The sequence below is a fragment of the Taudactylus pleione genome, unplaced genomic scaffold (genome assembly GCF_031769625.1).
Source record: "Taudactylus pleione unplaced genomic scaffold, aTauple2 ptg000089l, whole genome shotgun sequence".
Classification (NCBI taxonomy): domain Eukaryota; kingdom Metazoa; phylum Chordata; class Amphibia; order Anura; family Myobatrachidae; genus Taudactylus; species Taudactylus pleione.
The window spans coordinates 90,321-102,665 of record NW_028284491.1 but is presented as its reverse complement, the minus strand read 5'-3'; the positions used below and the strand labels follow the sequence as shown (position 1 = coordinate 102,665).

At 43.6% G+C, this 12,345-nt stretch overlaps 1 protein-coding gene across 2 annotated transcripts in view; it reads right to left on the bottom strand.

The window, feature by feature from the left end:
* LOC148527263 (mitochondrial ornithine transporter 1-like) overlaps nt 1–12,345 on the bottom strand; it is a 69,551-nt gene that overhangs the window by 36,082 nt on the left and 21,124 nt on the right. Inside the window, exon 1 of one of the 2 annotated variants that reach the window (XM_088469223.1) lies at nt 9,478–9,538. The exons of the other annotated variant lie outside the window; for it this stretch is intronic. The gene's annotated coding sequence lies outside the window, so the exon portion shown is untranslated. Of the gene's footprint in view, nt 1–9,477; nt 9,539–12,345 lie in introns of those variants that run through there. 2 annotated transcript variants of the gene reach the window in all.

The window sequence follows — 12,345 nt, the reverse complement described above, 5'->3', positions numbered from 1 at the left end:
CGCATGGTGATCATTCATATAATTTCGTAGAAATAGTATACCATAGTGATGCAATCTCAAATAATCATATACCATATATTAGATATGAGATCACACTTCATAAGATATCATATAGGTATAATACTTGTCAGATCATGTGTAGATGACATTATATCATCTTATATTGTTATTAAATAATCTCTATACTTATTAATATAGCATGGGTCAGCTTGTGTTATTGTTGAATAATCAGTATATCGTTAGGTAGTTAGTATAGGATGGGTTATGTGTCTTACACTTAAATTAAGTAGACAGGGTAGGCAGTGAATATTCTCCTAATTTATAAATCTCAAGTGACATTGATGTGTTTAATTTGATTATGATGCTTGTAATTGTACTACATTAATGTCTCAGTATTCACATATACAGTTAGCACTGCTGCTGATACTCAGTAGACCCTATTACAAAACATCCTACCTTACTGCTAGTGTATTGTGCCACCATAGCTCTAAAATAGTTATAACTGATAGCGCTGTGTCCCTATAATAGTGCACAGATAAGCGCTGCGTGACACATGAATAATAGATCGGACTGTGTCCCAAGCAGAGAGGGAGAATGATGTAAGCCATAAGCAGCCATAGCACTGATAGTGTGCGTGACTGTTAGCAATTTCTGAGTAAGGTCAGGGCTTGTGCAAGTGTGCATATGGGTCTGATGTTACTCGATGTTACAGATTGTTTTGCTATGTTGCCCTAGTATACGGATGTGAGTAAGGGGAAGTGGGCGTCCTTATGTCTGGCTGCGATCGCAATGTGAATGCAAACATTTACATGTCACTGCTGATATTAACACCTGCGCTGCGTGCGTACAAGCAGAATTGCGTTCCTTAGTGAATTAGGCCCAAAGTTCAAAGATAGAGGACCTCATTCAGAGTCAGTCTAAGCGGCCGCATGGTCGTACAGGAAAAGGGGCCGAATATGCAAATGATTCCCTCGCAAGTTGCGTCCTTAAGTTCGGATCGGTAGCTGGCTGACCAAGGGGAGGAAGCGGTCGGAATTCAAAATAATACGCCCCCTTCTCGTACGCATTGCACGTCATCTCCGGGCATATAAGGATTAATCGAGACCATCGGGAACCATCGGACCTGGTCGTAGAGCTTAAGGTTGACCATACCCTCTCTTAAGCTCTATGATCATGTCAGTGTAAAAACCTCCCATGTCACATGTGCCATGACGCTACTTTGTTAATTATGCACTCCCATAAACCGTATGCACTCCCATAAAACGCTGTTCGCATAATTAGGCACGCCTGCGTTCGGATCTCTACTCCCCCGTTTTCAAGCACCTTCCCCTATTACCACCCACAAACGCCTCAATCTGTCACTCAAACTACCGACCTGGCTGTGTTCAAGGAGAGAGAAATTTCTGATCGTAGCGGCTAGTTTGCGCACGCGCATTGCGAACTTTATGCATGTGCAGTATAGCGAACATCGGTGGCGTACAACCGTGCGGCTGCTTCGACCGACTCTGAATGAGGTCCAGAGTGTAATAGTTTATTTAGCTGACTTAGGACCATATATCATCTCATATAGATTTTTTTCTCTAAATTCTCCTTAATAAGAATGGAAATTTAGGATTTGGCCGTTCCCAATCAGCCTCGTGTTTCAGTAATGGTACAATTTTATAGTAATTTGGATTTTGTCCTCTTGGCTCAATATATTTTCAGAATGTATTATGGGGGTCATTCAGGCCCACTCGCGAGCGGCAGTATGCTCGCAAGTGGGTCGATGTTCCCCACTGCGCATGCGCACGACGGAGGGAGCTCCATCATGCGCATGCGCGAGACCCGGCGAGCTAAGGACTTTCTTTCGCTCAGAGTCTCGCATCAAAGGGGGCGTGCTGTCGATGTTGATTGACAGCACGTCCCCTTTGGTGGGCGTGCCGGGGGCGTGCCTGCCAGACGGAGGCGTTCCTATGGGAACGCCTACCGTCTGAAGCCGGCCCCACTGACATCACTAGTGATGTCAGTGGGAGTGATTTTGGCTCTGATAGAGCCAAAATCACTCCTGGCCTTGCAGTTGAGAAACCCGACCACAGGGTTTCACTCGCAAGTCCGATGGTTGCGATGGTCAAGACCATCGCGACCATCTTGTTGGACGCTCGTATATGCTGTGGGTGGTGACCCACAGCTATACGAGCGTCCAGGAGGACGCTCCATTTTAATGGAGGTGGGCCCTGATTCAGAGCGAGCGCTCTGGTCAGAGCGTCCGGCTCTGAATCAGGGCCTATATATCTGTATGATGGCTAAATGTAGTATGGAACAAAGCCTAGAAGTTCCAATGAAAATGTGTCATGTTGGGGCTGTTTAGAGCCTACGTTTCACTAGGATGTACAATGCATTACATTTATAGAAACACCTGTATGCCTGTAATATATACCTGGAAGACAGGATGATTGAGTGCTATTTCCAGTTTAACTTTAGATACATCTATTTATAGAGGGGCTACCTCGAAGAGGTATATAAATACAAAAATGATTACCTTGTATAGGCTTATATTTTATAATGATCTATGTTCTATTCAAATGAATGCTGCCAGCAGAAATATACATTGCATGCTTAATCTAGATAATAAATCAGCTCAGTGTCATATGATGTATATATCATATACAACCATGTAATACAGAGTAAATCACACAAGGTACACCTATCCTTACTCATACTTACCTAACTGACGGGGGCAGGTGTAATATCAGCTACTAAGAAGAACATGTATAACGCATTGCTTGATGATTAGAAACAGATTATATTTTAATATCTATTTGATACAGGAGTTATCTGTTTGTCAAATGACATATATGGAAAAAATAGCAATATTGTGAAATAGAGCATCTCAGGTAATTGTGTAACACACTCTGGCGCTGACTGAGTCAGGTGTCAGGCGAGGTGACTGCCAGCAATGTCATATGACCTTTATTGCTCTCAGAACATTTTAGTGTTTATTTAATAACAAGTTGCAAAGAGAAATAACATGTGGTTACTACTAACAACCAATCAGATATCTAATGTTATAGTATATATACATAATACATATGTAACCCCCCTTCAGTGTGCGGTGTGATACAAAGATGTATTTGGAGTGATACACCTCCTATTGCCTCAGGCTAGCTCTCCAGGGTGTGGGCAATACCTGAGAAGGGGGTCCCTGCCCATGCAGGCTTTATAACAGTCACACATATAGATACAGGTATAGATGGACACATGCAGCAACAGTTCTTTTGAATAACTTGGGCGCCAGACCTTCTCTTACAAAAATATACCACTTTATTTCTCTCCTCCTGCACATGACTTTACAGGACAAGAATATGGTTACAGCAGCTTCTCCTCTCCCTCCAGCTCATATACTTGGCATGTCAGATGGTATAGGACAATCTTATGGATATGGTTACATTACATCACACTCTTCTTCACCTGCACAGTCTTTAAGCACAGTCACAATGAATGTTTTGCATTTTACACACACAGGTCCACCTGGCCCTTTGCTGGCTGGTGCTTGTAGTTCTCCACTTCATACATGCAGGTCCCACCTAGCCCTTCGCTGGCTGGTGCCTGTAGTTCTCCACTTCATACATGCAGGTCCACCTAGCCCTATGCTGGCTGGTGCCTGTAGTTCTCTACATTATACGTGCAGGTCCACCTAGCCCTATGCTGGCTGGTGCCTGTAGTTCTCCACTTCATACATACAGGTCCACCTGGCCCTATGCTGGCTGGTGCCTGTAGTTCCACAGCTTCACACACATCTCACATAACTTCTTTTGCACTCTGCCTCTCCTTTGTCTCTTCTAAGACAATATACAGAGTGTCTCATACCCAGTCTGCCTCTCTCTGCTCCCCTTCTCTTTCACATGGGACAGCAATATACAGACTTTTCTATTGCAGCTATCACACTCTCAGCTGCCGCCCATCCCTATCCTACAGGAATGGCTCCTATAGCCACACTGCTACCACAGTGACCCCCCCTTTAATGGCTGCTGGGGGGCTTTTATGCATAAGGGACTCCTCTGGTACCTTAAAAGTAAAAGCTCCTGGGAAATTCCTCTTCCCCATCTCTTCAACACATATACTTGCGTCTTTTACCCCTCTCAGGGGTGCTGAACACTTCACTGGGCGGCTCACACTGCAACCTTCCAGCTCTTTCTCTGTGGACTCTCACAGACTTTATCTCAGTGGTCTCACTCCAGACCTATTTCTCCTTTGGCGTTAGATGGGCATCGTGGCAGTCACCACGGCCCCGCCAATCTCCCCCTGCCAGGGGAGCACGAGGGCTACATTTCTGCTTCCAGCTCTGAAGCTTCCCAAAGATGTCTGCTCTCTCCCAAATTCTTCTTCCCAACACCCTTTGTTCTCTCCCCCTCCTCCCTCTGCTCTGCCATCTACACACCCAGTCTTCCCACCCCTGCGTGTCTATCTCTCCAGCCCCTCCTTTACCTGAAAACTGATCCCAGGGTCTCAGGCATGTAATATCTACAACAGGAAGCAAGCTCTAACACTGAGAGGGGTGTTTTTACAAATACCATCCCTTAGAGGGTGTTACACATAACTCCCAACTTGTGAATCCCGATGCAGCACTTGGATCTGCGATGCCTACTTGAGGCGTTTTTTTCCCAGTCAGACGCCTGCAGGCATTGCCATATTAGTTGTACGGTACTGCACAGCCGCTTCCCTGCTGCTGTACAATACCATGCATATCTGAGCCTGATCTGGCACAAGAGATCGATAGTAATTAGATAGACAATGTCTAGGTAGACACCAGATGTTAGATAGACAATAGGTCGACAGGGACAAAAGGTCGACACACTAAATGTCAACATGAAAGAAGGTTGACAGGGTCAAAAGGTTGACATAAAAATGGTTGTCAAAAAATGGTCGGCACATTTTTTTTTTTTAGCCCTAATCGTCACCCTAACCCTAACCCATCCCTTGATGCCTAACCCTAACCCTCCCTTCTGGTGCCTAACCCTAACCATTGGGGTAGGTACCTGATCCTAACCATCTGGGTAAGTGCCTAACCCTAACCGAGGGGGTAAGTGCCTAACCCTCCAGTAAGTGCCTAACCCTAAAAAAAAAACCCAAAAATTTTTCAACCATTTTTGTGTCATCCATTTTCATGTCGACTTTTTGATCCTGTCGACCATTTGAACATGTTGACCTTATTAAATGTCAACATATATTGTGTCAACCTTTTGTCACTGTCAACCTTTTGTCACTGTCGACCTATTGACTGTCTAACATCGGGCCAAATGTAATAGGGTGATAGTTTAGAAAATGTGAGAGAAAACTGTCACATTTTTAAATTCAGCCAATGTAATAAAGTCACAGCACAGGGAAACTTACATGTTTTTCAGACTCTAAAAACTCTCACGATTTAAACTCTCATCCAGGTGTTTCCTGTTTTGAAAATACAACTGGATCACTGTATTAGTGTGAGAGTTTTACTGCTAAACTCATTTCTAAACTCTCACCCTATTACATTTGGCCCCTGGTGTCTATCTAGACATTGTCTATCTAATTACTGTCTATCTACAGTCCGGAACCCATCCTAGTCAGGCCCAGTACACAAACTCAGACGTGACCATGCCAAAATGGGGGAAAGCTGCTGCTCATTTCCCTCCTCTAGTAACTCCTAAGCATACTGTAGCTGTGCAGAGCGGCACTGAATGAGTTATGCCTCCCTATATCCCGACAGTCAGGATGGCAGAACAGACCCCTCAAATTTGGAATCTTCCACCTAAATCGGGACAGGTGGGAGGTATTCAGTATTTGTTGGGCTTGTACTCTGATACATACACTAAATTTGTATTCAGGGAGATATAAGGAGACCTGGAAGTAGGCATTTGCTCTTGTGCAAATAGAATTGGCACTTAATTTCCTAATTTGGTAGCTAGACTGGACTTGTGCTGTGCTTACATCCCATTGTTGTAACCAACGCATGGGTTATTCATTCGTTGTAGAATCAACATATAAAATTATAATTCCATCAATAATTATTATTAGACACTAGTTATACAAAGCTAACATTTTACAAGGTTCTCAGCACTGAAGATAAAAGGATGAAAGGACAGAAATTGTGGTACAATTATAAGTTATACTTTTAATTAGGCAACCACATGAAAGTATTTAGGACACCCCCACTCCTGGATATGCTGCGCTCATTCCTGATATGATAGATTGAAGGTTGCTTATATGTAATATGTATGCAGTTAAATCCACAGACATGGGAATGTGTTGGCCTCAGGGCTCTATTTACTACAATACGCATATTGAATGCGGATTGTAGTGTGATATTACCGAGTGAATTCGCATTGCGAATTCAGGCAATATCACAGGGATTTACTATAAATCCCTTGCAGGGACAGAGCTTGCGATAAAGCTCTGTCCCTGCGGATCCCATCCGCACTCTAGTCGCGGTATTTTCTGAAAAAATACCGCGACTAAGAGCCCGCGCATGCGCCGACCCACCGTCGCTACTACCCCCCACCGATGCTAAGCCCCGCCCCCAGCGCTAAGCCCCGCCCCCGCGATCGTGGACCCCGCGACCCCCCCTCCCCCCCCCCGCGACCCCCCCTCCCTTCATTACACTTACCTGCACCTCCTGGCCTCCGGTGATCTTCTCCGGGCTTCCCGATCAGGTGATCTCCCATACTGCACTGGGACCCGATCACCTGATGACCGGGCCCCAGTGCACTGTGGGAGACCAGCTGACCGGAGAGGAGCCATCACCGGAGGCCCGATCACCGGTCCCTGGATTCAGGTAAGGAAAAAAAAAATTTTTTATTTTTTTTTCTTTTTTTTACAGTAATCAGCTTGCGGTCTACTTAGACCACACAGCTGATTACTGGTACCGGCTCCCGCCTCTGCTCTCCCCGTTAGAGCAGAGTGGGAGCCCGGTAACCGGGGGAGACCCTGGATAACGCCACCTCCAGGTGGCGTTATTATCACAGGGCTTTCCCCGGTATTTTTTTACAATTTATTTTTAGTAACTTGCACACAGATCACATTTCCCATTACAATTATGGGAAATGCGATCTGCTTTACTAAAAATAAGTGATACTGGGGGTTGGAGTAGAATTTTACTAATTCTACTCCAATTGCCCTATAGTAACTACAGGTGAAACTAAAATAATGTGAAAAGGGTGTGAAAACACCCTTTTTCACTTTATTTTAGTAAAAATAATGTTAATAAATAGAGCCCATAGAGCTAGGAAGAAATTCACCTAGATTAACATCTGGAAAACCATACATCAGTGTAAGGGGTTCAGATGATTATTTCTTTTTTTTTGTATGCAGGGAAAATACTGACTGATTTTGATTTTGCACGTAATACACAAATACTGGGCAGAATTGCTTGGACGCTGCCCACAATAACTCTGAATGAGGCCCGCAGTGTACAGATGTATCATGGATCACAATAAAAAAATGGGTTATCATTATGTTATATTATTTACTATCATTATTTAACATTGGTGGCAATGGGAGCCATTAACTCATTTCTTATGGCGACAAAAGTAAAATGTTTTTTTTGTGCCCATTTTTCTCTTGCCCAGGACAGTGAGTCTGATATCACTTTACTGCTGGGTCTGGGCACCCGCCTAAGTACCACACATGTGTAAGTGAAAACTGACGGGAGGGATCTGAAGATCTGTCTCCAATGAAAAAAACAGCAATAAGGAATTCTACTGTATAGACTACAATGGCTAACGCAAGCTAAAGATGGGGTTAGCTATTGGGATTCAAGACTGCTTTTTGGAGCTTGATAAATTGGTGAAGACCGCAGTCTTCATTGAGTATTGTAGGGACTGCTGTACTTAGCTGAATGTAGGAGATATCTCTGATATTGCCTACATTCAGCCTTTGTTAAATAGCCCCATAACTAAAAGGTGATAATTTTGGCTTAATAAATAGGCACCAAAAACAGGCCCTTGTATGATGTTACTAATCGGAACGATATATTGTACGTATCATCTTCCTTGGCAAAGTTCTGTGTTTATATACTTTTTTCACCATTGGGTGATACATAGAGGCCCTTACAAACGTTTGCTATGGGGCCTTTAAATACCTAGTTACGCCCCTGACCTCGTGGTTCCATCCCTGGGTACATACATTTTATGTACCAAAATTTGGATCAAATTGAAATCTTTTATGCTGTTGCCCAAATAGGAATGTCACGTAAGTAATGTGTATAGATGACCACAATTTAATATACTATGATGTAACTGCGATGGTAATGAATGACATACTATCATCTAGTGGGGTCAATGCACAAAGCCAATAAAAACAGCTATCCAGTTTTGCTGATGGCACCGTCATTGTGTAGAGTTACACTAGTCCCCGAGCAGCTTTAAGAGGTATCCCTTCTAACAGGCACACTATACCTACTCTTGAATGTCCCGATTCTGCTGCCAAAGGCATAAGGATATGCAAGTCAGTAGTGCTCAAAGATCTATACACGCATGTACGTGTATTGCATGCATTTCATGTACAGTGTATATTTCATTCTAAATGAGACCAGAGGATCAATTTACTAAGGGTCAATTTTCAGTTCCATTCTATTTTGTGGTGAATTTGACATGAATTGGTGGTGATTTTCACAATCAGGATATTTACTAAAGGCAAATCCGACTCGAAATCCCCAGAAATTCCACTTCACACCCAAATAGAACTTCTAATAGACCATCGGTGTTCCCCATAGCCATCAGAAAAAAAAGTTTCATTACTAACAGTTGATTTGAAAATAGACCAAATATCGACCTCCAACTCACCATTTTCAATAGAACCATCAGAAACAGTTCTATTAGGTTTTAAATCATGTAGAATTGTCTGAAAACTCAATATGATGGAAGAAAAACATGGGAGAGAATCATGTGGGACACTCTGGCTGTATAAATCAAACATTTAATGGCATAGCAGGGACTTTTTAAAAATAATGGATATACAAATTAGCACTGGGGTGAAGATGTTTGTGGGTAATACAGTGCATGTGACAGGAATGATTATGAATACTTTTGTGTCTATATTGGGTTCTATTGAGGGTGAATAGAACACATTTAGAACTTCAAATAGAACTTTAAATAGAAACCAATGCACCATCAAAATCAGAATGGATCCCAAAATCGACTATTAGTAAAGGATGTATTTTGAAAAGAAACACTGTGGTCAATTTTGTGGGTAAATTGGTTCTATTTTGGTGGATTTTTAAATGGAACCAAAATCGACTTTGAGTAAATATACCCCTTAATGTTGTTATGACCAAATAGAGTAGAGTTGACATGAAGGGCATAGTAATATTCCAAAAATCGCAGGGACCAGCAAAGTGTCCCCGGAATGTATTTTAAGATGTTGGTAACTGTAAAACAGGTGTAATAAAGCTGAAGGAGGATGTGTTACAAATGGCAGAAGAGCAGGCGGGTTAGTATGAAGGGAAAAGGAAAGTCACAGACTCACTGCTTTGTGGCTTCTTCTCAGGCAGCTTTCAGCTTTGTGTGACATGAAATGACAGCACAGTCTGTCTGTTTGTTCTGTGTCCTTATCCCTGCCACTGAAATGATAATTCACCCCCTGTCTGTTTACATACTCCATTGTGACCCTTTCACAATTCATGTCTCACGTGTTTTTCTAGAGTCTCACTTTTCCTTTTTAAAAGATAGCCATATGACTGCTAGGATGTAAATGAAATGATTTATTACATTTAACACTTAGGGGTAATTTACTAAGATCCGTGTGGGTCCGAGATTGCTATCTCGGGTGAAAATATCACTTTTTTGCTTATCGGGAATTTACTATTATTAAACTCAGGTAATTTTTTCATATTTTGGGACTGAAATCGGGTGTCTTAATGCCGCAAATTCGGCCGTTTTTATCACTAGAAATGAATACACCATCGGCTCAAATCAGAAGTACTTTTCATTCACTTCAGCCTAAATCTGGAATTTACCATTATTCGTTTTGCTGTATTCAGTGACTAAATAGAAGTGACAAATGCACCACCTCCTGAGCTGTGAGATTCCATCAAACATACACGAATCAGTGTGATTTGAGTATGTTTAATACTGAAAAGTGTGTTTTAAGGGTTAATTAAAAAAAAAAAATAACATGGCCCCCCCCCCCCCCAAAAGACATAACCAGCCCCGGACTGGACAGCTAGTCCTGGTTCCTAATATGATGGGGAGCAAAATGTGTAGGGTTCCCCAGTATTTTAGGAACCAGCACCTGGCCACAGGGCAAGTCCTGGTTTTAAATATAGGGGGGAAAAATGCGTAGGGGTCCCCTTATATTTAAAACCAGCACCGGACCCAAACCGACCGGGGTGTAATGCCACAGCCAGGAGACACTATTACCGGGTCTCCATGGCCAAAGCATTCGCACCCCAAGCCGGTCAGCCCAAGCCAATGATCTCAGGGGATGTGGGGATCCCGCCAAGCAGGGGTCCACCCTCTCCTGAAACCCCAGGCTTGGGGTCTGCCCTCTACTAAACAGCTGAAGCATAGTCAAGTTTATCAATAGCTTGTGTTGTCTTTCTTCAGATAGAGGCTTTGTAAGTATGTCTGCAATCATGTCCTCCGTTAGAATGTGCTCAGTGGCGGTTCTAGGGCTGTCACCAGGGGCGCCAGCCCCTAGAGGGCGCCACTGAGTCCCCAGAAGGTAAAAATAAAATAAAATCCCATAATAAAAAAAACCAAAACAGCGCCGGTCACCCCCGCGTTGTGTTTGTATTTTTTATTTTTCAGATGGGAGGCATGGGAGCATTACTACTCGGGGCATGTCTATAAGGGGGCATTACTACTGGGGGCATGTCTATAAGGGGGCATTACTACTGGGGGCATGTCTATAAGGGGCATTACTACTCGGGACATGTCTATAAGGGGGCATTACTACTTGGAGCATGTCTATCAGGGGCATTACTACTGGGGCATGTCTATTGGGGGCATTACTACTGGGGGCATGTCTATAAGGGGCATTACTACTGGGGGCATGTCTATAAGGGGCATTACTACAGGGGGCATGTCTATAAGGGACATTACTACTGGGGGCATGTCTATAGGGGGCATTACTACTGGGAGCATGTCTATACAGGGGCATTACTACTGGGGGCATGTCTATAAGGGGCATTACTACTGGGGGCATGTCTATAAGGGGTATTACTACTGGGGGCATGTCTATAGGAGGGCATTGCTACTGGGAGCATGTCTATAAGGGGGCATTTCTACTGGGGGCATGTCTATTAGGGGGCATTACTACTGGGGGCATGTCTATTAGGGGACATTACTACTGGGGCATGTCTATAGGGGGGCATTACTACTGGGGACATGTCTATAAGGGGGCATTCCTACTGGGGGCACTACTATAGGGGGCACTAATGGGGGCATTCCAACTTTGGGCACTACTATAGGGGGCATTCCTACTGTGGGAACTACTATAGGGGGCATTATTACTGGGGCACTACTAATGTGGGCACTACTATAGGGGGCACTACTACTGTGGGCATTGTATTAGGGGCACTACTACTCAGTACTGTGGGCCTTGTGTATAAGGGGCACTCATTTGGGCATTGTGTAAAAGGGGCACCACTGTGTGTCATAACATGAATAAGGGACTAATGTGTGGCGTAATTTGAATTGGGGATACTGTATTATAAAGAGAATTACGGCATGTGGCATAATGTGCTATACAGGGCATTACTGCATGTGGCATAATGTGTTATACAGGGCATTACTGCATGTGGCATAATGTGTTATAAAGGCCATTACTGTGTGTGGCATAATGTGTTATACAGGGCATTACTGCATGTGGCATAATGTGTTATACAGGGCATTACTGCGTGTGGCATAATGTGTTATAAAGGTCATTACTGTGTGTGGTATAATGTGCTATACAGGACATTACTGCATGTGGTATAATGTGTTATACAGGTCATTACTGGGTGTGGCATAATGTGTTATACAGGGCATTACTGTGTGTGGCATAATGTGTTTATAAAGGGCACTACTGTGTGTGGCATAATGTGTTATACAGGGCATTACTGCGTGTGGCATAATGTGTTACAAAGGCCATTACTGCGTGTGGCATCATTTGTTTATAAAGGGCATTACTGCATGTGGCATAATGTATTTATAAAGGGCATTACTGTGTAAGGCGCATTACTGCACATGGCAATTATTCGCCACGAGGGGAGAGCTTGGGGGTGAATTGGGGGTGTTCTGCAAGGACACGCCCCCTTTCCGGAAGCGCGTGTGCTTTCAGCGCGTGCCGAGGAACGTCTACAAAAAGTTGTTTTTTTTTGTGGGGGGTGGGGGGCGCAACTGTGAACTTTCG